The sequence below is a fragment of the Alligator mississippiensis genome, chromosome 1 (genome assembly GCF_030867095.1).
Source record: "Alligator mississippiensis isolate rAllMis1 chromosome 1, rAllMis1, whole genome shotgun sequence".
Taxonomy (NCBI): domain Eukaryota; kingdom Metazoa; phylum Chordata; order Crocodylia; family Alligatoridae; genus Alligator; species Alligator mississippiensis.
In genome coordinates, this window is record NC_081824.1 from 327,396,047 (window position 1) to 327,421,144 (window position 25,098).

Below are 25,098 nucleotides of genomic sequence, written 5' to 3' on the forward strand. Positions count from 1 at the left end.
AGCTGTAGCAAATCATTTGAATATTGTGCAGGTTGATGTCTCAGGGTGTGAACATATGAACAATATATGCTGGGTAAAATGGGCTGGTGCACTGTCATGTGCCAACTGCTCCACACTTGCTGCTTTTTTTTCATGTTTTTACTCTGTGATAAGTGGAAAATAAATGATGGCAGCTTAGCCCTCAGTGAAAGAAGGGTAACTTCTAAGAGGTTAGTTTCTGTTGCCAATTTGGAAGAGGCCTAGATTACTATATAGGAAAATTTAGGTTTCTTTGTGGAATAGAGCATTAAAAATGGAAAGACATTTAATGTGATGAAGGGCAAAGACACGCACTCAAGGACAAACAAAAAAGGGCATTAGTGATAAGATACGGGTGCATCGACTGGAGGCATCTGAAGAAAAGAGGAACCTGGATGATTGTAGAATGACAATGAGCTGCTAGTGCAATGCAGCTATGAAAAAGGCAAACTAAATCCTAGAGTGTATTAGGCAATAGAGACAAGGGAATACTGGTACCATTGTGCAAGGGATTCTTAAGGCCGCATTAAAATAGTGTGTGCAGTTCAGGCTGCCAATGTCCAAAAAAGATCATTTAAACTACAAGTTCAAGACTTGTGAGAGACGTTTCTTATGAAAAACAGATATAAAGGATTTTGGTTTGTTCAGTTTAGAAAAACAGAGAATGAGAGAGAATATAATGATTGTTTACAAGTACATTCATGGGGTAAATATCAGAGAAGAGGAAGGGCTTTAGGGTAGTAAACAATTTTAGCACAAGATTGAATGGCTACAAACTGGCTACAGATGAATTGAGAATGGAAATTAGAAGACTTTTCTCAATCAGAAGAATGAAATATTGGAATGATTTTCCAATCAAATTGATAGAAACAATGAACCTGAATCACTTTTAAGACTGAAATAGACAAATTTATATAGGAGATGGTATGATCTTTTGTCTTTATTTTTCAGTTTACCTTCTTCCCAGGCATTGGAATTTTGACTAGGGTGGGATAAGGTTTCTTGTTTAGAAGGTCTTTTTCTTCTGGTCTGGGTCATACTGAACACTTGGCCTTACCCTCTTATTTGGGGGCAAGAAGGAATTTTTCCCATACAACAGATGGGCATGGACTTTTTTCTTGTATGGGGCATGGTCCTTTTCCTATAAACTTCTGAGCATATACTGCTCAGTGACTTATCTCTCATCGTATTAGTAGGCCAGTGGTAGTGTTTCCTCTTCTCTGTTTTTACCTATGGCATTTTATAGGCTGTTTGTTTATTGTATTTGGGGTTTTGTGCTTCAGTAGAGTGTGAAAGGGCGATTATAAGGCTTCCCTAGGTTAACAGTTGCCTGTGAATTCAGGGAACTGGACTTGATGGCAGTTTATGTTTCTGTGTTCCTGCCATGAGTTAAGAGTGATCACATGTTTAGTTATCATGCATCAGCTGACATGTTGTAAAGCCTTGCCTGCCCCCACCCCTCACCACTTTATTCTGTGATAAATTATATATTGATGCTCTTAAAGTCAGTTTTATAGAGTTGTGTGGAGGTACTAAACTGTGATGCAGAAAACTGGGTTTCAGTCCCTGGACCTGTCAAAGTTTAGTCCTTCCATGGGCATATCTTTATAGCACAGTTAGCCTTGGACATTACTCAGGTATTGACTTTCACCCCCTTCTACACATACAGACATAGATAGCCCTCTCACCTGAGTTGAGTGAAGCTAGCTGTCATGATTGTGGAGTTGTGCTAGACCCCAGATTCCTTTTACGTGGGGATGGTAACCCACCCATTTTGCTGTGATAGTGCAGGCCAGCATGTAACCCTCAAAGTATGATGGCTCTCTGGTACCTTCCCACAGTTTATTCCATATTTCACTGGCATGGTAATTTGGATTACTATAGCACAAAGGACCATATGAACTGGCCTCAAAAGTCCTAGTGCATATCTCTGATACGTCAGTATGGTGATGGGTAGCAAAACAAAGCATACATCTGCTCGTGCACTTTAATACTCAGTAGCCTATTTTACAGTGCAATTAAGCATAGCTTAAAAAGCTATGCTAATATGCAGTAAAATAGGCTACTGCACATTAAGCATGAATAAAAAAGCATGCACTTTTGCTACTAGAAATCAGAACTCGTGGCAGAGGTGATAATCTTATTAGACCAACTAGATATTTGAAAAAAAAAAGTCTTTCTTTACAGGCTTTTGGGCACAATCACTAGGGCTGTGCAAAGCGTCAGGTACTGATTCAATTTGGAGGAGTTTCGGCCCGCTTTGGTGGCCAAAACTCCAAATTTGAGTCAAATTGGGAGATGAATAAAAAGGTCTGAATCAATATGAAGCTCTCCTAATTGATTCAGAAAAGATTTGGGGAGCTTTGGAGATTCGGGCAGTCCCCACTTGCCACTGCAGGGAGCTGGATCTGGACTTTGTGCTTGTAGGTGTGGGGGGGGCGGGGGAGCTGAAAGAGAGGGGAGGGGATCATGGGGAGGGGCCCTGACTCCCACCTGCTCTACCAGCCATGTGAATGGCTGCCCTGCCTGGCCCCAGCTCCTGGTTCTTAAAAAAAAAAAAAAAAAAAAAAAAAAAAAAAGCCCTGCATTCACTGGTTGCTGCAGCAACTGTTGGGGCCTTTGGGGGCCCATAGCGGAGCTCCCCACACAGCACGGAGCAGTGAGGGGCAGCAGGAATCGCCTCCCACCTGGCAGCACTCAGTGAGTGCGAAGCTTTTTTTTTTTTTTTTTTTAAGAAAAGGCTGCTGGAGCTTGGTGGGAGAGTGGATAGGGGATGGGGGCTTTTGACAAAGCCCCCCATGCAGCATGGGGCAGTGGGATGCAGCAGGGATTGTTCCCCTGCCTGGCAGCCTCTGGTAAGTGAGGGTTTTTTTTGTTCTTTTTTAAAGAGACAGGACACTATGGCTGGGCAGAGATGGGAGAGAGGGCAGGGGATGGGGCCTATTTGATTCAGAGATTCAGCCAATTTGGCCTAATCAATTTGGGAGAGTGATTTGAATCACTGTCCCCCAAATTAGCTGAATCCAAAACTGAAGCGAATACTAGCCACTTTGCACAGGCCTAACAATCACCCTTTCTCAGACATAGGAGAATGCAAAGATTGTAAAATTGCTCCTAGATGGAAATGAAAATTCATATTTCAGAGGAGAACTGAAAGTCTAGTAAGATCTCCTGGTTGAAGTAGTTCATTTTGTGCAAATTAGGCTTAGATAAAAGTTAGAACAGTGTTTACCTTAGTGTTCTTGGTGTCAAGTAGGATGTAGAATTATGTTTCCTTCTGGTTATGATATTTCATATTTCACAGGAGTCTGGGGTTGATGGGAAGTTCTCTTGGGCAGGAAATTATCTTGTGCTGAGGCAGCTTGAGCTTTGTGAAATGCAGATTTTGCTTAGCGCAGCCTAACACACATTTATTTAGTACCTCACATTGGAGGTACTAAATTTAATGTGCCTTAAGAAAAGTATATTTATTCATGTGTAGACATGCCCACAGATTTGCATTATGCCTGTCTTGTGCACTAAACCCTGAAGTGGAAGTGGTGTAACTTGCTTTAGTGCAGCACTAGGTATGCTAGTAAGCTATTCTGGGAGGCAAACTTGTTCAGAGTGTTTATACTTAGATGTTCTCTAATAAGATTACACTGTGATAATACCTATCCAGGTACATTTTACATGCCATTAATGTTGGCTTCAAAAGCAACATAAAAGCAGTTCAGCTGTCATCTTTAAAAGGAAGACAACGGAAGATGTCAGGAAACGCTTGCAAAGGAAATTTAAATTGGCCTTTTGGGAACCCTAACTTAAAAAAAAAAAATAGTGATTTGATGAAGTGTCAGTGAAGAGTTTTCTCTTTTGTAATGCAGTTAAAACCCATAGGAGTAGATCATTGGGAATGATCAAAACTTTGATCTGAACCAATGTATTACAGAGTTTGTTTTCATGATGCCATACAAAAAGATTTCAATTAACCTCATAGTTGAAAAACACATGGCACTTATAGACTTATTAACTGGGTTTCAGACCTCTTGGTCTTATTCTGCAGTTCTTTATTCATTTGGCATTAAAGGAACCGGATATGTGAAAATGGGATGCAGGATAAGGCCCTTCACCATATAAGCTAGTACAGCTGGTCTTTAACATCTGTGCTTACTGTCTGAGAGCTAATATATAGAATGAAATATAAGTTGAGTCTTGTGGTAAACTGTGAAACTTTACTTCAGTTTTATCCTGTGGAAGAAAGCAATTGTAAGCCTTTAAATGTTTGACAATGACAGCTTATCAACCTTTAAAATATGATTTTAACCTAAGAAGAGTTAGAAAATGTAATGCAAATAATGAATAACACATTCATAATTTCTGGAATTTGAGAATATAATTCTAGTACAGAGATATTTTATTACTGTTTTAGCAGCACCTGCTACCTCTAATACAGTTAAAATTTGAAGGATTTTTGATTCAGTGGACATGTCTACCTGTTCATTAATGCACAGTAGCTCTGGCAAATGCCTTTTTAGTGATGCTACTGCACTCTGGCCTAATAATACTGGACAGTAGTTATTAGCACTGTTTGTGCTGTGATGCACTACTGCACAGTATTATTAAGCTACTGCACAGTTAGCATCTTATGTAGGTCTGCCTAGTATGAACCACATTTTTCATGGAGTTAGTGGACATTTAGTACTGCTGAAAACATTCATGCGAGCTTGATAAAACTCTCAGATTATTTTTCATTAATTTAAAAAAATTAGTTTCTTTTTAAAGCAGTAAATATTAACACATGGAACTGCCAGATGTATATTTTCCCATAATAATAATGTGCATTTTGCATACTTTGCACCAAATTGGTATTAATGGGATTTGATCAGAGATAAATTTAATTGCTTTATAATTTAAAAGCACCTATGGATCTGTATGTATAAATAAAACACACTTTTGAGAGCAAGAGATTAAATGTTCCAATACTACCTATTTTGTCAACCCTTGTTAATTGTGTTCATAAAAATGTACTTATTTTTAAGAGGTCAGGTATCTAGGTTGTAACCATATTGATCTAGAGGAAAAAGCAATCAGGGCTCATGGTAGAGGTAATATGTTTTATAAGACCAACAAGATTTTTGCAAAAAAAGAAAAAGATTTTAATTACCTCCCCAGCAGGTACGTCCTACCCAGCTGGGGCACTGCTCAACTTACCCCTGCTCCTGCTTCTGTGGTACTGTCCCTCACCACAGGGGCCTTGATCTAGCTCCTGCCCTTTCCCTCACCCATGGACTGACCTGCTGAGCTGGGGCGGGTGAATGTATGCACGCGGGCACTCAGCCTTCAACCCCAGCCTCAGATCAACTCCAAGAGGCTCCGAGATCTACCGGTGGATCAAGATCCACTGGTTTGTGACCACTGGTGTAGAATGTGACTAATCAAGATTAGGTGAAGTGTGGTACTGCAAGCTTCTAGGGCCCATATGTAATATGTTTTAGTGGAATTATATAGGGTGAACATGACCCATGTATGCTTCAGTATCTAGAATAGAGCAAGTGAGGATCAAAAGTGCCATTTAAGATGTTTGAATTTCCTTTTTCACTTCTTGATACAGGCTTGGACTGTTCAAGGAGCTTCTTTTTTAGAGGGTAAGAATTGCTCAAGCTGTGGTGTTAGCAGTGGGGAACAATGTTAATCTGCTTTTCACATGGTACTAAGATCATGGAATGCTCTTTCCTCACTCTATAAAATCTCAGGAGTTTGTGCCTTTTTAAACGTTTATTAATTCAGCATAGTTATAACTTAATTATATATTTTAAGTGCACAGATTGTAGTCTTTGCATTTCTTCTGCTGGGGTTTTCTTGTTTACATGAGAAGCATGAAATATTATGAGAATGAAATGCCTAATAAATGAAATGCACTTAATATTATTATCATTTCTATTTGTTGATTCAGCCAGCCACATGAATTGTACAGCTTTTATTTGTGTAGTATTTTTATGATTTGTAGCCTTAATTAATGGCAAGCATAGAGAGTCCAGAATAGTCCTCTTGTGTCTTTGTGCCTTTGCTGGAGCACCACTGTATCACTCCCTAAATATATTTGTGCCCATATCTCCAGCTTCAGTTATACAAAAATTCCTTAGATTGGAGCACTGCTTCCTGTTCATCAGAGCATGAGAAGAGTTCTCCTAACACCAGGCAAAAGCTAGCAGGGCCAGGTTTTGGTAGGTTAAAGAGAGCATGGAGATGGATTCATGCTGAGATGTAAGCAGCATAAGTGTCGTGAGAAGCAGAAGACGGGAAAAGATGAAGGCAAAACTAAATACAGTAAAGGAATAGCTTAAGATATTTAATGTAACATAAAAATAGTGAAGGACAGATCTAGTCAGAGAAAGGACTGAGAGTGCTGAAAGAGCAGTGCTAATGCTTGGAAGTGTTAATGCTAATCCCTTTAACTTCTTTCTTAGGGCTTTGTTGCTCAGCCCCATTGGGGCCCAAAAGACTTCATTCCACAACCTCCAAGGCATCCATTTAAAGTACAGCTCCTTTAATTCAAAAGATACCACTGAAGAGAACTATAAAAGATACTGTGCCTTAACTAATGCTGTAGTAGCACGCATTTCCCTATTAAAATGTTGTAATTCAACCAGAGGTATGCAATTCCTTGTGAATAAATACATTAGTGTATTAGAATGATGAACACTTACAGAAAGAGCAACAGGTATTTTATATTCAGACTACTTTTATATTTACTCTTACCCATTAACTTCATTTGCTATTTGATTGAAACGATTTGCTGGATTTACTACAATCTATGTAGCAGCTTGCTGTTTTTTAATCTGGAAAAAAGGGATTGATATGATCCTTGAAAGAATAGTTTGTAGGAACAGCATACACTCAGCCCAGCCACAAGAAAACTGGAAATGTTTGCTGTGTAATGAGCCATGCAAAGTGTAAAGGCTCTAAGGAATGGTTGACAGCACAGATCTATATTCACTGTTATTGTAATTTTATTTTCCATTTAGGCTTTGTTATTTTAATATTTAAACAGAATTATACTGAAGGAAAATATGGAGCCTATCATGCAACTCTGGCTAGGAAAAAAAGTCAGACTTCAAATCATTAGAGTAACATTTAGAAGAAATACATACATCATACGCCAATTATTCAGCTGAGAACTTTGGAGATGGAAAGGGGTGGGGGAGAAGCAAGCCCTAGATTCAGGAAGGAAGTAGTGGATTACTGAGTATTGCAGATGTCATAGCCCAGTGAGGAAAGATTCAAACAATAGGTATTTTTTTACCAAGTAGCTGCAATTTTATTGGCATTTATACAACATAAGATAATGTTTGGCGTGAACAGCCTACATTTTCAAGAGGGACTAGTGACCAAAGACTTGACACATTTTGAAAACCAGGTTAGATAACTGTTCTTTAAAATCTGAGCTATCTTAAACTGGATTTAAAAAAAAATGGGCATGTCCACAATCACTAGTTATTTCTGAAAATGTCAACTTATTTATACTGGAAGCAGTGAAAGGAGGAACATGGTAGCTGTCCTGGATCTGTTGCCAACTTGCTTACCCCTATCCACCCAACTTAGATCCATGCTTTTCTAGCCCATGCCATTCCAAGGCCTTGAGCCCCATGACAATTCAGGAAAACATCCACCACAGTCCAAAAGAGAATCTATGTATGGCAAAGACCTTTAGTAAAATCTGAAAAGTAGTTTTCAATCTGTAATAGTGTATCCAAGTTGAAATACCTGTGGGTATGTGGCAAGGATTTCTTAGGGTGATATGTTTTAGTGGACCAGATATGTAGTTGGGATAAAGTTAGATAAGCTTTCAAATGTAAGCTTTTCTTCCTCAGGAGACCTCCAGGAAGGAAGACCTGAGGAAGAATGTCTGACATTCAAAAGCTTGTCTAACTTCATCCCAACTACATATTTGGTGCACTAAAAGATATCACCCTAAGAAATTCTTGCCTCTCTCATAATTTCTGGACCATAATAGCTATAAAGTAACTCTTACACTACCTGTGTTATGTGTAAGAGTAGTATCCTCCTGACTTGGTGTCTAATACCAGTGGACCCTATAAAGTTCTTATCTCCCAGCTAATATCCTTCTTGCTTCAGCCACTGCCACTCATCTCCTGCATCTTATGCTCAAATGTAGAATCAGCATTTGAATCATACTGGGCAGGAACAGACACACTTCCTCCTGGAGCCACTTTTATAAGACAAGTGGGACCTAAGTGTGCATAAAATATTATTTCTACCAGTGGAATTTCTACAATTCCTTTGGCAGAAACCCAAAGTGCAAAAGCTTTCAAAGAGTTTATACCAAGTCAAAAATAACAAGTCTGCAAGAAATGTCTACCACCTCTGATGAAGTGGAAGTGGCCTCTTATATTCATTTCTCCAGTAGAAACTCTACTTGTATACTTACCTCTCCAATAAAATCCTCTGCACTGCCCTCTAGCATCCCAGTGTACATTTTTCCCCATCTACCCTGCTTAAGGAAGATGGTCTGTGACTCAGCTGGACTCCACTGCTCTGGTTGAGTTGCAAAGCCAGCCTCTCCCCCTATTAGCTTCAGAGCTGAGAAGTCAGTTTTTTCTCCATAGCTCCTTGGCTTTGCAGTGGTTAGTCCTCCCAACTTAAAGCAGGAAGGAGAAACTGACTCAACATAGCAGACCTCTGACCTGCCAACAACCCCCTTGAACCAGTCTGGCGCCACCTCCACCATTCCTTGAGACCCCTCCCCCAATACGGACCGGCCTGTCACTGCTGTTCACTGAGCCCTCTGGTCTACACCCCCAGACCTTACCTGAAAAGTTGGTCCATGTGAGTGGGGGCAGGGCAAGAGGGGTGCAGTTGGTAGGCTCTGGAAGTGGCAGAGGTCATGTCTACTGCTGTTTTGGTACAGGATGGGGGCAGGCCTGCCAGACCCTGCTTCCTTGTATCCAGTCACAGCCCCCAACCTCTTTCCCTGCCTCCCCACCAACACAGACTGGTTTGCCCCTGCCATTCCCAGCATCCAACCCACCAGTACTCCACTTCAACCTGCCAATACCCAACACACCAGTACCTGACCCTGACCAGATTCACCTGACTTGCTGGGGCACTGGTTCCATCACTGGGGTCAGAGGGGTAGGGATCTATTGGGGGCTGCTAGAAGGGAAATTGATAGGCTTGAAAAGATAAGAGACATACTCTGGGTCTGCTGTCTCACAAAGGGAGGGAGAGAGAAGGGGGGGATGTTGTGGGGAGGAGGGATGTGGGTCAACCAGTCACCACTGACCTGTGCCCTTGGCAGCTGTCAGCAGTATCCAGGCAGACAAGGGAGCCTACAAAGAATCTAGGATACATGTACTGGTCTCCCACTGGCTCATTTGAATTCTTCCATGCTCCCTTAAACAAGAAGGCTGCTCCTTGTTATTAGCCACATCAGCATGATCCCCTCAACTCCATCCATATGCATTTGGTACCAATGGTAGTGTTTTTGGGATGGGCAGAGAGGAAGATAAAAGGATAATTGTTAATGTTAACAAGCAAAGAAACTGATCTATCCCCAAAATATGTTTTTTAAAGTTAGCTTCTGTAATAATGTGGTGTTGTTCTGTAACATAAATAAAATATTCACTTAATGTTATACCAATTTCTCTCTGTCAGCAACAATAAATGATCACTGCTAATATATGAACTAACTGGCTGCATTTATGTGAGACATTTACTGTGCAATTATGTTTTGTACTAATTTTAAATTGCCTTTACCATATCTTATTTGTATAATTTTAATTTCTAGACTTTGTCCATGAAACAATACAGTGGTAGATTAGCCATGATACTTGAGAATGTGGGAAAAATGTGGCAAAAATTTCTATTTGTCACAAATGCTGCAGCAAAACAGGCACCAGTTTAGTGGAAGGAGACATCAAGCTTCACGCCTTTTTAATTGGTATTGTTCAGAGACTTAACAAATGAATTCTATTTTATTCACAGGAATGATTCAGTGCAGCAAGTCATTGATAAATTCTGCCCTCCATTACAAAGATGTCAGACCTGAGCAACTCCATTCAGGTGAATGCAGTTTAAAAGGGTATCTGAAAATCATGCCAGATGATGAGATTCCTAAATAGACACCTAAGTCTTAATGTTTAGCCTCGCCTGTAGTTTGTTCACATCAAGAATCTCTTGTGGTATTTTTTTTTACCACCATTTTAGGTTTGACCAACAAGAAAGCATTCATTATGTAGAGTAAGCCTTCTCAGTACCTTATGGTTCTAAACATGGTTACGACAAAAAAGAACTACCACTGCCAACAAAAAACATGATTAGTCTGAGTCTCATCTTCCCTTTTTTCAAACAAAGGACCCAGTCTTGTCCCTGCTGAAGTCAACTACAATGCTCACATTGACTTGAATGAAAAGTCAAAGGTCTTCAACATCTTGTAAGATCTCATTCAATGTACTCTGGTTTCCAGGAACTGCCAGTTCCTTTTAATTCATACCTCATGACCACAAGCATGTGCATAACTCAAAGCTATGCATCTTAGTAATGCAGACTCTTATTTGAACAGTAGCGTCTATATATCAAGCTTCTTTATAGTAAAATAAGTGGTAAATGGAACATGCTTCCCCTGCTGTTATAAAAGTCCTGTATATTCTGTGTGTGGATCATAAAATCCTGGCACCATTATATGTTAAAATAAAATATTCACTTTCTCTCTTCATAAAAGCTCAACCTTCTTGGCTCATGCAAGATGCAAAGCAAGCAATGCTGCATATTTGGTCTCCACATTTTCTTTCACCTCTGAAGTCCTAGGTTTGTAATGGGACTTAGTTGGCAATTGAAACAAGCTCAGTGGTTTCAGTTTAGGACCACAGCACAGTTCAGCACAGTTAGTGGTTTGGACATAGCAAAAGCCCATAGCAGAAATAGGGGGGGCATTGTCAGGTCAGGACTGAAGGACATTTACGGAATTGCATGCAAAGAGTTTTCACTGTATGCTTGGCTCTAACGGAATCCAACATAATGCTTTCCTTTTATACCTTAATTCCTATGGACTGTAAACTATACCGATGTTTGCATTATATACAGCAAAGCTTTTTGTATTGTTTTTAGAGAAATCCTTTGGGAGGAGAACATGCATTAAGGTAAAAGTTTTTTACAAGTGACTTTGCAGTGCTTTGTGAAAAGTATCAAAACCGGCCAGGTAGCATATTATTATATGAGATGCTGTAGATTAAGAAGAACTTGATCCTTCATGCAGTACTTACATCTGACTTGTTCTGTGGCCAGAATAGGAATGGTAGAGCAGCATGACTCATTCTTTAGCTCCATAAAGTGTTCCATGGAGTAAATTAAATTTTAACCTTAAAATAATAGTAGTAATGAAAATAAGTCATGCTAATTAAAAAACATGAATCCAGTCCCTCCGAGCTAAGTTCTGAGAGAGCTTCTATAACTGATTTTGAAATGTTATATGGCAGTTAAATCCCATTTCTGTAACCAAATATAGATGACAAACTGTGTAGCGTAAACATCAGCAATTGTTTTTTTTTTCAAGATACAGAGTATACATAGCAGAAGAAAGAAGTTTTACAATTCAGCACCCTAGGGGGCCTAATATATATAAAGCCATTGCTCAAATGGATCACAGTTTAACCCTTGGTGCTGCCGGTTGGGATAGTGATCAAAGATCACCCATCCAGAGAATTACTTCTGGATGTTTATATGCCAAGTTGTGGGGATGGGGCACCCAGGGGGTGAAGAAGAGGAGGGTTTGTGTGTGGATAGCTAATGTTTGGGTAGCCGATTTTCAAAAAGAGGGAGGAGAAGAGAAGTGAAAGTTTCCAGGCCTTGTGAGAGAGAACAAAGCTCCCTTCAGTAATTTACAGCTAGTCCCACCACCATAATTTCTGAGTTCCTCCCAAGGCGACTACACCATTATCAATATACCCTGGAGAGAGCAAGACTGAAACAAAATGTCAACGCTGGACAATAAATGGTAAACTTTGAAATGAGGCAGGGTTTATCATTGAAGTAATAACAGAAGCAGTACTAGTGAGGTACTGCTGAGGAAGCACTTGGTGGACATTTTAATTCTCTTTTTCCCCAGATGCATGGTGTGCACTTCTTCAAGTAGATGCTTTGTGTGTCAGAATTTAGCACCGATGATACAATAACATGCTCTTTTCATGTATTTTGATTGTGTCATTTTTCAATAGATTTCAGCTTCTATTTGACCCTCTAAATGTGGAAATAAAGAGTTCATCTTTTAGTTCACCTCTAAAAAATGAAGAATTATTGCCCCTAGCTCTAAATCTTCTTCTAGCATTAAAGATTTAAGCGATGTCTGTGCTGTTACTTTTAAAAATCACACATGACTCCTAAGATGTTTCATCTCCCAGGCTTTCTTGCAAATCACATCCATGTTAATGGGGAGAAAATACACCAGTTTCTGATTATAGACAATAGATCAGCTCACTGAGTTGCTAGCGAAGTCAGCTGCTTGAACAGTAAATGTAACACTGCTGTTGATGGAGGGATTTAGTCTTATAGATTTACCTCAGATTACCTGAAGCACACAGAGTCTAAAGTCCTTAAAACACATACATTTTAATAGAACTAAACAGGATGCCACAAAACCTTTTTTTTTCTTTCTTCCCTTCAACTGCATATGTTATATATCCATTCCTCAAAAGTGAGGAAGAAATGAAGGTTTTACTAAATACAAGTTAGCAATATGAAAAAAATCTCAGAACATGAGTGATGGCTAAAATCCAGGGTGTACAGGCAAGTGTGCACATGAGGTTTGCAGTACCTCAGACCTGTTTCTGGTGCCACAAACCACTCACCGTGAACACGCAACTTTTCAAAATTTGATACCAGGATGTCCTGGAAAAAAACAACAACAAAAGACATGTTGTAAAAGCAGTATAGTGCATGTGGCAGCAGTGTGCACCACCAGAAACTGAGCCTGGCACTGCTGCTACCCCATGAGGTCCTCAGGACCCCAGGTAAGGCTGCTAGGGCCAGCACAGATGCTGGCCAAAGCCTTCCCTACTCCACCTGGGCCAATTTGTCATGCGCTAGAGTGCACATGTAGTGGCATGCCCTGTGGCACAAAGCAGTGGCACAAATGTGTGCCTCTGCTTTTTGTGCCCCTGGAAATGCACTCTTGCATGTGGGGACATGCCCCAGCAGTACAAGTAAGAGATCAGAGTTCTTCTAACAGACTTCCACCTCAAAGATATGACTTGGGGTTTAGATTTTTAGACTTTTAATTCATCCCAAAGAGAATGTCATACATTTTGCAGTATTACTGCTGATTTGTAATTTTGTTTTTTCCCAAATTGTCATGAAATTCTGCATTTGTACTACAAAGTACACCATTTTGCACCTGGGTTCCCAACATATCCATTTCCTTAAGCTTCTGGGATGTGTCAGCTGCTGCCACTTTTGGATTATGGTCTTGTGTGTGGAGCATTGCAAGTACCCATAACGTTTCATGTGCAATATCAGAGATGGATAATCCAGCTGCCAGCTCTAAATACAGTTATTTTAATGCTTCATTAATCCAGAAATAACACTTTTTCAAGAGGCCTTTGCCATTCAGATGCTCTTCTCTCTTCTATAATCTTATTTCTCTTTGTTTGAAAGTATAATGGGGCACTGGGGCAGCTCCTTAGTCCCCATGCTGCAACCTCTCTGAGCATTCACACCCAAGAAATCCACGGGGCTCACTGGATGTCTAACTTGAAGCCCAGCTCAGTCAGCACTGACTTTCCTCTCTAAGCCTGCTTCCGCTCTTTTATAACGCTCCTCCAGGCTTGGCACTGGCTGCAAGCATGCTGGGGCGGGGCCAACCTGGCCCAGCAGCTCCCTTTTACCCCTTCTTTGCCAGGGGCTAGCCAATCCACACCATCAGAGAGTGTCTAAGAACCAGTTGCCTTGCCACTGCCATCCAACTCCAGTCATTATTTCAAAACTGCATGTCAACAGCATCTGTTCTAATCACTTTTAGCCTATTCAGGTAGGGCCAGATCCTCAGAAGCTGCAAACTATTGTTGCTCCTTTAACATCAGCAGAGCAAGGACGGTTTATATTAGCCAAGGGTCTAGCCTCATCAGGTGCTGCCACATGACCTTACTAGAGATCTGTCAGCTGGACACTCATTAATAGAGATGAGTAAAACTTTTTCAGTGATGAGTTTACAAAAAATATAGTTATGGTTATCCTCACATTATTTGGGATTTTGCTTTTTAGATTTTTTTTCAGAGCTATAGTCATAGAGGAGGACAAAATTTTGGGCTTTTATTCAACCACTAAATGTTTAGACGTGGAAGGGGGGTTCTATCCTCTTGGATCCCTAAGTTGTTAAACTAACCCTTCCCATTTTTAGAAGTGCCCCAGCCACCCATCTTTTACTTGTGGTGCAGAATGCTTTCATAAATGTGCAACCAATCAAATAGCGGTCCATATATCTCCAAAACATATAATGTTATCTCTGGGCTTGGAATGCCAACAGAATTGCTGTTATGCAATACATGTGGCTCCCTGTCCTCTCCATTTTATACAGAAATTTTAATAGAAAGAACCCAGGACATTTCCTGAAACACCTGAGTACTTGCAACCCCCACTGCTTTTGTCAATATTTTGGGTTGGTACTGAAGATCAAGTCCACACTGTCTACAGGTCCCTGAATGATTTATAGAAAGGGACTTTTACAGCATGGCAAAATTGGAAGAAAAAAATTAAAAGAACAAAAATGATCTGATTTGCCTGTCATTTTCATTGCCACTTATTACCTTCCCTCTGAGATATACCATGCTGTATTACTCAAAGCCTGCAGTATTTTACTACATGAGTATTTTCATATTTTATGTTTGGACTTTTAAAAGAAAACCTTTAAATGCATATAACTTGTAAAAGTTAAATGAGTCTATATAAATACCTGTATTTTCCCAAGCCCTTTGCTCTTTACTGATTTTAATCATCTCCATACTTTCCAGCTCACCAGTGGCTCAATGGCCAATATTGATGATCAGAGAAGGGACAGCAATAAATCCACCTATAGAGTGGAAATATTGTACAATCTTGATTCTGCCCTTTAATGCACACTGCTGCCATTCCAGCACCTCTGCACATCCATGCAGATGAAGAACTGTCAAGTAATGGGATGTACTACACAACACAGGCAAGGGCTAAGCCCTCCTTGCATCAATCTCTTTGTAAGACACACTATATGCCAAAAGAAATAAAACTACACTTTGTTGCACAGTCTTTTTTTTTTCCCCCTAGTTTCTACAATCATGAAATTCATACTGATCCCTTTGGGTAGGTGAAGCAGAGTGCTTAGAGTTCTTATTCTATTAGGAGAGTTTTCAAATAAATGAGAACAGATGCCAGGAGGGACCTTGCTCACCTCCAAAACATATGTTGACCTAACACATAGGTGATACATCTGCAATTGTTTTACAGATGAATAAGTAGTGGTTGATGAATCCCAATAGCTGCAATTTTGGCATGATAAATAGTGTAAATGACGTTGACATCATCAAGCCAGACTAGACTAGAGAAGGTTTGTCATGGCCTGTGGCTTCTTTGTGAACTTACCCTGGCCTGTCCATTCTAGTTCTGGAATGGGGACTCTTCTCATCCAAGGAACTTCTTGACAAAGTTTGTGGGGACAGAGGAAACCCCTGGTCCATGCTTTGTTCTGGGAAAGGGGTGTTGCCATGTGTCTCCCTGTGTGCTGGAGGTAAAGGGAATTCCTCCCTTACCTTACACTTAGATCCTTTCACAGGGACCCTTGGTCCATGCTCTTCAGTGGGGAATGGGTTTTCCTCATGCTTGGTCCCATGCTCCAGGAGTTATTCCCTGGCTTTTGTCCAGATGAGGACAGGGAATAGCACCTTTTTCTGCACCTGGGGAGGTCATTCTCTGGCTTTCCCCAGGGTCAGAGAAGGGGGGAAGGGGGAGATGGGGGTGTGCTTAATAGATAAGGACTGTGCTCACATCTCAGGTTGCTTTTGTAGGCAGGTGGTCAATTAGGTAGGAGAGGGAGCAGTGTACCTTGCAATGATAGATTTTGCTGTGTTCTCCATTATTTGATGTGTGACATGCCATACACTCAAATTTTAAGCTTGATAGAAACCAGTTATAAAAATATTCTACAGTTTTCAAGAAACATCTTTGTAGCTGGTTAGCCATTTTTGTAGCTAGATGGCCATTTCTACTAGGAAATAATTATTCTGTAGATGTAGTCTGTCTAAACGTATTGTGCAATTAACCAGTTATGTGTAAGGGGCCTGACTGTGTACTGTGTTAGGGAGTAACTGATTTAGAGAGGCATGAGGTTTCACAGGCCACTACCAACTTTGTATGTTGTTGCCTATGAAAGCTCATGCCTTTAAGGTGTAACCCTATTATATGTTTTGCCTGACTTCTGACTAACATGGCTAGCCACTGCTGAGAATAGTGAATATTGTTACTGGCGTCCAAAAATACTTTTCATTCCTATAACTTTATCTTTACACTAACTTTCATTGTCTTCATTCATGCTAAAGTTATAGTAGACTTACTACTATTGTGGTAAGGAGTAGACACTTATCTATCAAAAAGCCCGTTCTTGAGTGGCTCTCAAACTTTTTAGTTTTAAGGCCTGCTTTTTAGACTCAAGGAACCCCTCAGAAAATGCCAGATCTTAGCTTTCACTCTTTTTTATCCTATGGAAAAATGAATAGAGCAGTTCTTCTGTTGCAAAGAGCAACAGATCAGAATATATTTGACACTATGGATTCCTGCTAGAAATCCCTGGGTTTCAATTGTGAATCGTGATTCAGAATCACTGTCCTACTGCATTTAGCAGTTGTCTTTCATCTGCATAAGTTGAATAGGTCAGTTTTCTCTTTATCATATTAACATCTATCTGTTAACATCTCTAGAAGAAGCTTCTGTAACATGGGGTTTAGGGTATGATGAATTTCCTCTTCCGTTAAGAATATCCTAATCTGTAAATGATATGAGTCCATTGCAGCTATTAGTTAAGGGACTTTGGCAAACAGGTCAAGCTGTAAAAACAGCCTCCAGCTCTGACTGACTTTCCAAGTTTTCTCAAGGTCATTAATATATATTAAGTTTTATTTTGGATTGTTTTTAAAACTTTACTTTTCTGAATACCTAATGCTTTGGGATTAATCTGTTTTCCTATTCTTCTTACATGTGGCACAATTCTAATGTTCATGAGATCATAGTACCTTTACATAGCTGAAAACAGCAGATGTTCTAGAAGAAAAGATGACATTACATTTTGTTTTGGGTTGTTTTTTCACTGGGTATACATTGTTCTTTAGGAAACTTGTTTAATAATAACAATAAAATAATAATTTTAGTAGGTTTTGCTTGTCCTTCCTTGATGCAGGTGTACAACACCAACAAAATGTAGATGAAAGAAAAAAGGATAAAGAGTATAAATCAAAAGGAGAGTGCAAGATAACTGAGGAGTTAATGATAGCTGAAGAGTTAATAAATGGAAAAGAATGGCTTCTCTGTTACCTGGAATTATGTATTAATTTAAACCCATGTAAGTCACTACTACTTAAAAAGGCTATAGTATGTGATTGATGGGATTAATTAGAGTTATATGTTTATCAAGTGTTTCCAGCCATAATGATCATATTAATTAAAACCTCAACTCTGTAGGAAGACAGAGAGTACTTATATTTTTACAATTCATATTGGTTTATTAATTCTGTCTTTATTTGGACTTGAGAAAGAAAATGAGATTAACAGGTCCTTGATGCACATGGGAGATAATATAAAATGCATTACCAGGATATTTGTGGAGAGTCAGACAAATACAAATAAACAGATAAACCAAGCATAAATCAACCAGGCCTGTCTCTTTGTGGGTGTTTTCTTCAGCAGTCTTTTGGTGTTGGGAATCTGAATTCATTTTGTATAATGTTACATGAACTGCGTGTTGCAACTGCTGTCAATTATCACTTTTAAAAATTATTAAAATGTACACTCAACCAGCTTTATATTTAAAGGAGACTATAAGGATATTATCTTGTAGTGCTATTTTTGTTCCCTCCACCACCCACCTGGGGAGACAGTGTGTGTACATACATATGCATGAGGGGGAGAAATTCATCATATAATTTTTATTCATCATTACAATGGGAATAAATCGGGTCCTACATTTGTGGTTAAAATAAAAAGCTGATATTGGTTATTATTATATTATTTATTATTATATTATTATTGGATATTGGCTGTTATTATTAGACAAAGCTACATGCTTTTAAATGTTTTAGTCATTTAAAAGTAGATTAGTTTTCATAAGGAGAAGCTCAAACTATAGGAAATGTATATGAAAGGAAGGACTATAGCATGTCTTGGTCAAGTACATACAGTTGCTGAGTCATGAAAAATAATTGATTTGGGCCTATTTTCAAGTTTCAGATGCATCTGCCCTGATTATATGCTGAAAATAAATTACTGCAATACATCTCATTAAGGAACTTGGCTCCTTTATAGGGCCAAACCTCCCATTAGCTTCCACATCAGCATGATTGTATTTTGAAGTTGAAGTCAAAGAATAAAGAGAATGTGTCATTTGTGACTGTATGAGCCTATTCCTTCCTAGACCTGAACTGATGTTATACTGAAAAGGGTCAGGCCTTAACAGTCCAAGCTAATGGTCAATTGTTAAAGGAGCTGATGTTTAAAAAATTCATGACTACAACATATTAAGCCAGGCACAGGCAAAATATGGCCCATGAGCCATATCTGGACCACCAGGCACCTTTTTCAGGCCCACGGCTTCCACAAACTAATAGTACCCCACCCAGCCCTTCTGCCTACAAGGGTGGAAGCAAGGCACTCGTATATACACAACCCCTGCCAACATACCCAATTGCATCTCCTACCCAGGGGGGCCGTGGCAGCACAGAACATGGGTGGGCAGGGTGTAGGTGTGAGAGAGGGTAGGGGGTGGGAGGACCCCATCACACTCTCCCCATAGCATGCAGCTTCTGCAGACAGTGGCAGCAGTAGCAGGCAGGGGTACTCGGGGTGCTCATGTCCAGTGTAAGTGCTGTTGCCCGGCGGCACATGACTCCAGCCAGTGCTACACATCACAGTGAGGACCGCTACCCAGCTAGGCCACCTCTATCACTGGGGCTCTCCACCGTGCACATGCAACTTCTGCACTTGCATGCCACTGGGGGGAAACTCCATGCACTAGATGTGGCTGCTGTTGCTGCTCCCTGACACGCAGGTCCCGGGACTCCACAGGGACGCAGGGGCTGGGGCTCCCCTCTACTTCTGGTGGAGTTGAGGAGCTGTGCAGCAGGAGGCAGGGAAGGTAGCCAGCTCCAGCACATGGAGCTACTTTCTAGTGGTACGCAAGTATGGGAGTTGGATGTGTGTGGTGGGGAGTGATGTCCTGTGCTGGCCAGAGCTGCATGCCCTCCCTCACACCCCACAAATGCCACACACCCACATCCTGCCTCCCCCACATATACTCCCCCCAACATACCCTATTGCCCTCCCATACACAGCCACACACCCCCACACACATACCCACACTCCACCATACACACCTCCCCACCATATATAGACACGTACACTCCCACACACAATATACATGAGTAAAATTTTATTTTTGAGTTATTATGCAATCACCTGTATATATACTATACAAACACAAATCATGACAAAAATATGTTTTGTAATAAAATTAAAATACGTTATAGTAGATGTTTGACTTTTAGTGTATGGTTTGTTTTTTTCTGGTTCGAAGATAGCAACTCCCCCTCCCAAAAAGAGTATTTCTGGGAGCAAAGGGAGGGACTTCTAGTGGCAAAGGTCAGGTATGAGGGTGGTGTCGGGGCAAGCAGCTGTTGTAGCTTGGGCTCCAACCTGTGCCCAGAGTTAGAGGCATAGCCACAGCTGCTGCCTCCCCCCACTCCCCCCCAACTGTTTCTGCACTTTGCTATCTTCCCCCTGGAGCCTCTTCCTCCCATCTCCCCATCTAATGCAGCCTCTACTCCCCTGTCTGCACCTCTCCCTTCCCTCCTTACTTTTGCTCCACACTGGCAGACTCCATCCATACTATAGCTTGGGGCAGCGAGCATGGCTTCAGCCCAGCCCCACAGCAGTGATGTGCGGTCTGCACAGCTGCTACAGGGCTAGACTGGAATGATGCTCAGTACCCAGGCTACAACAGGGATGGAGCTGATGCTGGGGAGTGGGGCAGAGTGGGAAGCAGAGAGGCAGAGCTTGTGGGGAAAAGGGGTGAGCAGAGAGTAGGGGGAGAAGCAGGGAACAGAGTCTGGGGAAATGGGGGGAGGGGGAGGCGAACCTGGGGAGGGGGGAAAGGAGAGAGCAGAGGCTGGAGAACAGTCAGGGAGCACATGGGGGGGGGGAAGTGGGGAACTGAGGCTGGGGGGAAAGAGAAAGCCAAGGCTGTGAGGGGATAGGCCAGGGGGGCAGGTACAAGCAGGGGGCAAGCTGCTTGATTTCTCCACATCACCTGCCTCGAAGCTGCCTGCCCGCTGCAGCAGTGGGAAGGATACATTGAAGAAGACCCCTCAATAATTAGATTTGATACATGGAAAATTATAACAAATTTTAAACTGTCCATGTATAGAATGTAATGGGGGGGGCGGGTCATCTTAAATTCAGGGTCATCTTAGATTTGAGTAAATATGGTATCTAGATCCCAACACGTTGAATCAAAGAATCAATTAATGTAATCTGAATAATACAAACTGCAACACATCTGTTTTGGAGAAATGCATATCTTCATGTTCACTTTTACTTTGTACAAATAAAAATTAATACAGTATTTGAATTAAGCATAAGTAAAGACCACACAAAGTTGAGACTTAAACTTCCCCAATCTTTGAGTATATTTGTACTTCAGGTTTTGATTTGGTCTCTAATCCCAAATATTGTGTAAGGTAGTATTAATATTCAAGCAGTGTAGCTAGAAGTCTGACTCCCTGTGATTCCATTGCAAACCCCAGGCTTTATGTTCAATTTAAGACTGAACAGTTCTTGGCTATCTCCTTATATTGCTTAAAAGTGATTTAAAGCAGCACTTATTACCATTTTCAATACAGAATATTTTTCCCAGTGGTGATGCAATATGATTTCTGTTCAGCATTATTTATGCTAAAGATTTACCATAGGCAAAGCTAAAATATGAACAATCTCATTTTTAAGGAAGTTTTCTTCAATGGCCTGAACAATCATATGCCACCTATGTCCTGCCTTATAAACAGGAACCAGCACAATGCTGTTCCTCATATCCTGTTTTCATATTAGGAATCTGTCACCCTTTTCATTACCCTTGTTCTAATACTCCTCCCCCGATACACACCCAAATATACACACATCATTTTTCAAGTAGTCAGCACAAAGAAGAAATCACAGTCACTGAGCACATGTCTTCAGTGATCAGAGAAGAAAGTTAAAAGCATCCCTTCTATAATAGTTAAGTTCAGTGTAGCCTTTTTGGGGGGGGTGGGGGATTGAGCTTACAAGTAGTTTCAATGTATTGTGAGTGAGGGGAGCTTTTGCATTTGGTTGAATTTTGATGTTTAGAAAGATACCATCCTGTTTGTGTAATGGGAGTTTAACATTTGATGATGCAGTTATAATCAATTCATGTCAATCAAGACCTATCCAATAGTTCTTTCAGTGAGTCACGAAAAGGACCAAGAACATGTACTACTATTGAAATTAAGCTCTACCAGTCTCCAGAGAGCTTTAATAAAATGTCACTTTTGGTAAGACTCCTGTACCAAATCCAGAGGTTACTTTAATGACAGTATGAAGAGCTTGTGCAGTATAACACTGTGTATGTGGCAGACCAAGATATTGTATCTTATACTTGTAAGACAGCACTTGATGACCTATTTTAGTGGCAGTCTGGAATCACCTAGCTTGGATTTGAGGTGGGCTAGCAGTGGTGGCATGTAGAGGGTACACAGGGTTATATGTGCACCCCCTGAGAGTGCTGGTGCACCCCCTGACAGCCAGCATTCCCCACTAAAGGCGATGGGTGGGGAGGCAGGCAAGAGCACTGGTGCCCCTCCTGAGAGCACTGGTGAGGGAGTGGGGGATCCAAGAGAAGTGCCCCTGGCCCTTCCGGGAGCACCGCTGGCACTTCTGGGTTGGCATGTGTGACCGGTGGTGGGGACCCCCCATGGTTGGTGCAATTGGCAATGGGGGTACTCCCCCAATTGCTGACTGGCTGCTGGGGGGGAAGTGCCCCCCCTGACTCAGGAGGCATCAGTTGCCCATGTGGGCCAGCACTAGGACCTGTCCACCACTGCTGCCTGTTCCATCACTACCCAGTAGGCAAAGACTCCCAGTTCTGAAACTCCTGCTGTCAAACACTGCTGAAGCCCCCCTGGCTTTGTGGTCTGGATCCAATGCCAGTAAGTTTCTGATCCATGTTCCAAGACAGGATGAGCAGTTATTCAGCTGGTGGGCCATTTAATTGGTTTTGGTGAGCTGTTGAAGGCCCCACACACACAATCTCTCAGAAGATATCATTTTAATAAATTATAGACCACACAAATTTTTAACAAATTAAAAAAAAATCATATACTAAAAATTTAACATCTACTATAACATATCTTAATTTTATTTCAAATAATAATTTTTGTTCTGATTTATGTTTTTTTGAGTAGCGTATATAGAGGCAATTGCATAATAGCTCAAAATAAAGTCTTACTCTTTTATAGTGTGTGTGGGGGAGGTTGGTGTGAGAGGGGGTGGGTGCCCGCATGTATGTGGGGGCACTGCCTGTATGCTAGATCCTGGGAGCCAGCTGGGGGTGGGGGGAAAGGGAGGAGAAGGTGGCGTGTGCAGAAGAGCTCTCCTGGGCAGTGCAGGAGTAGGTGTGGCTGCCCCCATGACATTCTGCATAGGGTCTAGCCCTGCCTGCTCCTGCCCAGGGCAGCCTGAGCTGCATTCCCACCCACACCCTCCCTGCACCCGCCAAGAGCACCACCCTAGACCCAGTCCTGGCCAGTATTCACAGCTTCCCAGAGGGGGTGTTCTCATAGTATCTGCAGCTACCAAGGTACTGCTCAGCTCCTCTCCCCACCTCCCCTCACCTCCTACCCCTGCTGCACCACTCTGGGTAGCAAGTAGCATGGGGACATGTGCTGGACACCACATGCCCAGCTAGGCAGGGGGAAGCTGCAGGCAGGCAGCCCCTGCTCCAGCATGCGGGGCTCCACTTTCTATCCACCCAGCCACTTGCAGGTGGCTGCTTATAATACTGGGTGTGTGGAATGGGTGAAAGGCAGCTGGAGCTGGAGCGGGTACAGGTGGGAACATGGTGCAGTCTGCCCTGGGTGGAAGCAGGTGGGGCTTGGCACCATGTAGAGCACTGCAGGGGCAGCCACAGGGTGGATACAATTATTTGGCAGGCCAGATCCAGTCTGTGGGCCATATTTCGCCCATCCCTGTTCAAAAGTATCCATCACTGAGGGAGCAGAAGGGAAGTATAGCTAGAAAAACTGCAGAGGTGTATCACGAAACATCCATTTAAAGGGGAATGTAGTGTAAAGCAACCATATAAAATAATTTAGTGTAAAGAAGCCATCTAAATTCCATGGGAGACTTCCATTGTTGGAGTTGCACTTGCTGTCAAACCAATTTTTGATTTTGGTTCATTTCTGGAACCAGTTTGGATTCTCAGTCCTTCTCTGCTCCCTGTGAAGAGGGAATGCAAACCTTACAGGAGTCTTAAGCTACAGATACCAACAGCATGGGGCCAAAGCCAGCTCCTTTGCCACCTCACTATGAAGCAGATATCAGGAGTATATATAAGGTAGGCAGAGGAAATAGGTAGGGTTGTTGTATACTCCTGAAATCTGCAACTTGGAGAAGCAATATAGAGCCTTAGAATGTAGACAGCTGCTGCTGTGCTGAGCAGCTGTAGGGCTGCTCTACCCTTTGTGTTCAACCAGGGAAAGAATCAGAGAACCTCTTTAGCAGCCCTCAACTTCTTTTCAACAACCATAAATAGGATATGGCGGAGACACCAGACCCTTCTATGTTACTCTTATATAGCCAGAAAACTCTCTTAGAAATTCAAGGTGTGGTATTGTCTCATATAGAAGATGAATAAAATGATTATGTGTGTATACATTAAACAAAGACACAAACTGAGGACTTAAAGCTAGCAAGCACCCGTCTCAAATCTTAGATGTCCTGAAACTTTTATTTTTCCAGTTGTGATCGTTCCATTTGTACTCTGCAAATTCCATGAAATTTCATCTGTCTGATGCCTGAGAGTACCTAAGAATTCTGTCCCTGCCCTCCAGAGAATGTACAACACTTGAAAAATGTTGGCATTTTTTTAGCCATGAAAATGGGTGGTCCATTTCTGGAAGGAAATAGACTTTTTATCCCAACAAAAGTAAGTCACTTTTTCATAAACACTTTGATTAATTTTAGGTAAAAACATCCAGAAATGCATGTTGTAACTGATGTGCTTCAAAAACATTACAGGTGTTTTGTATCTTCTTCATCTGTATGGTATCTGAACCAACCTGCTGTCACCATGATTAGCTATGGAGTTCATGTATAGAGAAAACAGTGGTAGAACAGCTCTATACCTCTTACAGGTTGTTGCTTAACTGCCACTCCTACTTTTCTCCTTTCATGGGCTTTAATGTGTGGTGAATCCATGTCCTTTCAGTGTAGCTGGTCCACAGTTTATTCCTGTCTTGATTTTCTTCAGCTCCTAATAGCGTTTTTCTTGCTAAGGCTCTGTTGTGCAGTAAAAACAAATTAAGCAAAGCAGTTCTCCAACAGAGCTTGCACAGGTGGCTCTGAATTCTGGAGAACCAAAATGCGAAATAGGAATCAGATGAAAAATATTTGAGACCCTATCATCAGAAAAAGGCAAGACAGGGTTTTAACAGGGTTAAAAAGTTGCCTGTGATATTTAGATATCACATGAATCCTAATGCATGTTACTACCCATGTTCAACACTTGAACCCTAATGAATGTTACTAGGAAATACATGCGATAGTAGTAGTCTAGAATATATT

The 25,098-nt window shown here is 41.3% G+C and overlaps 1 protein-coding gene across 5 annotated transcripts in view; it reads left to right on the forward strand.

Annotated features, from left to right (window-relative positions):
- MID1 (midline 1) overlaps positions 1 to 25,098 on the forward strand; it is a 400,427-nt gene that overhangs the window by 194,910 nt on the left and 180,419 nt on the right. For 2 of the 5 annotated variants that reach the window (XM_019495010.2, XM_019495009.2), the window contains exon 2: positions 10,003 to 10,080. The exons of the other annotated variants lie outside the window; for them this stretch is intronic. The gene's annotated coding sequence lies outside the window, so the exon portion shown is untranslated. The remainder of the gene's footprint in view (positions 1 to 10,002; positions 10,081 to 25,098) is intronic. 5 annotated transcript variants of the gene reach the window in all.